The 1,692-nt window shown below is 48.5% G+C and overlaps 1 protein-coding gene across 1 annotated transcript in view; it reads left to right on the plus strand.

Annotated features, from left to right (window-relative positions):
- The window catches only part of HNRNPL (heterogeneous nuclear ribonucleoprotein L), a gene marked incomplete at its 3' end in the record, with an annotated part of 5,484 nt that overhangs the window by 2,057 nt on the left and 1,735 nt on the right, over positions 1-1,692 (plus strand). The window lies entirely within an intron of this gene.

Consider the following 1,692-nt stretch of genomic DNA (forward strand, 5'->3'; position numbering starts at 1 on the left):
GGAGGCAAGGGATGGCATTCCGTGAGCTAGCGAGGGGCAGAGCTCCCCTGCCAAGAGCGGAGGGGTTCGCTGGGAAGCGGGTGAAGGTGCGGGGAGGGTGGGCGAGGGGAGGGGAAGGGGCGGCGGGGGGCGGTAACGTGGCCTTTCCCAGCTCCGAGCAGTCATTTGCACATAACCCCGGGGACCGTACAACAGCGGAAGTCCCGAATGGGCCGTGACCTGCCTCCGCACACTCCTCACACCACACAGTGTAGAAACCTTTACTGGAGAAAACACGCAGCATCCAGAAACAAGCAGCAGCTTGAGCTCATTACATCAAGGACACAACACCGTTGGCCCAAGGACTATCTACAGCACAAAGAGAGAGAGACAAAGAGGCGCAGCATGCCACAGCAGACATTTACCTTTACTTACCAAAAGCAGACCAAACCGACCCCACGAATGTACACAGAACTAGAAAACACAGCCCAGAGGGTCCTCAAAACAAGGCCAGCAGCGCTCTTACCGGAGACCGGAGTAGATCTGAGGCCCTCCAAGACCTTAGGATTGCTCTCAGCACGGTTTGGTTTGGGAGGGCAGTTCCTTTGCTTTACGCTGTTTCTCCTGCAGTCCTCAACTGCCGCCATATATCAGCGCCAAGCGGAGAGAAAACCAAACAAAACAAAAAAAAAAAACCAAAAAAAACCAAAACAAACAAAACCAAAACACCAAAAACAAAAACCAAAAAACAAACAAACAAAAAAAAACCAAAACCAAACCGAGCAACACAAAAAAAAAAAGGCAACCCAACCCCAGGGCACACAGGTCCCTAGGAGGCCGTAGCCGGGGCTGTGGGGCTCTGGCGCGGGCCGGCGCTCGAGCCGAGACACATTTCCATTACAGAGGAGACACGCACACGGGAAAGCGCCACACAGAGCCAGAAGCACCATTTTGTTACAGCACAACACAAATTTGCAGGAGGCGAAACACGGAGGAACACTCTCATTTATCACCCCTTTATGTCCTCTCTCTCTCGGTACCTTCTGAGGACAAAACATCCCGTGAGACCTTTTTTATTTTTTTTTTTTCTTTTTAAAAAAAAAAAAAAAAAAGATTTTACTTTTTTTTTTTAAGAAAAATTGTAGCGGTTTTGTGCCTTTGACCTGTGTTTATGACTCTGAAACCATGTGATGCAGGGTCGCAGTGTATGTTTGATGGGACGCCATCTTTCAGAACTGTGCTAACTCACTCTTGAAGCGTCCAATGGTAAGAGAAATACAGAAATTTTTATATGACAATGGACATTGTACTTTGTACTCCCGCTGTAAGTAGCCCTTTTCAATCTTTGTAACCGACTCGGAATAAACCTGTACGAAACCCGGTGGTGTAAAGGGAAGAGAAGAGCGACTGTACGGTGACATGAGCGTGTTTATGCCTTGTACGTGATGGCTCGTTTTAACCTGTTACTGCTGTTGCTTTGCTGCCTGTACCAGTCTCGCTCCCTCTCCCGTTTTGTCGGGGCGGGGAGATGTCTTGCCACTTTTTTATTATTATTTAATTTATAGTTTTATTTTTCCTTTCTGTACATTAATTTTTAATTATTAATTTATATTATTTTTATGGCTGTGTAGAAGCTAGCAGCGTCCCGGAGGTGGGGGGCACGGAGTGGGGCGCTCCCCTCGCCGTACCCCCCTCCTAGGCAGCTTAGGGGGG

The sequence above is a fragment of the Charadrius vociferus genome, unplaced genomic scaffold, assembly GCF_000708025.1.
Source record: "Charadrius vociferus isolate BGI_N301 unplaced genomic scaffold, ASM70802v2 scaffold2018, whole genome shotgun sequence".
Classification (NCBI taxonomy): Eukaryota; Metazoa; Chordata; class Aves; order Charadriiformes; family Charadriidae; genus Charadrius; species Charadrius vociferus.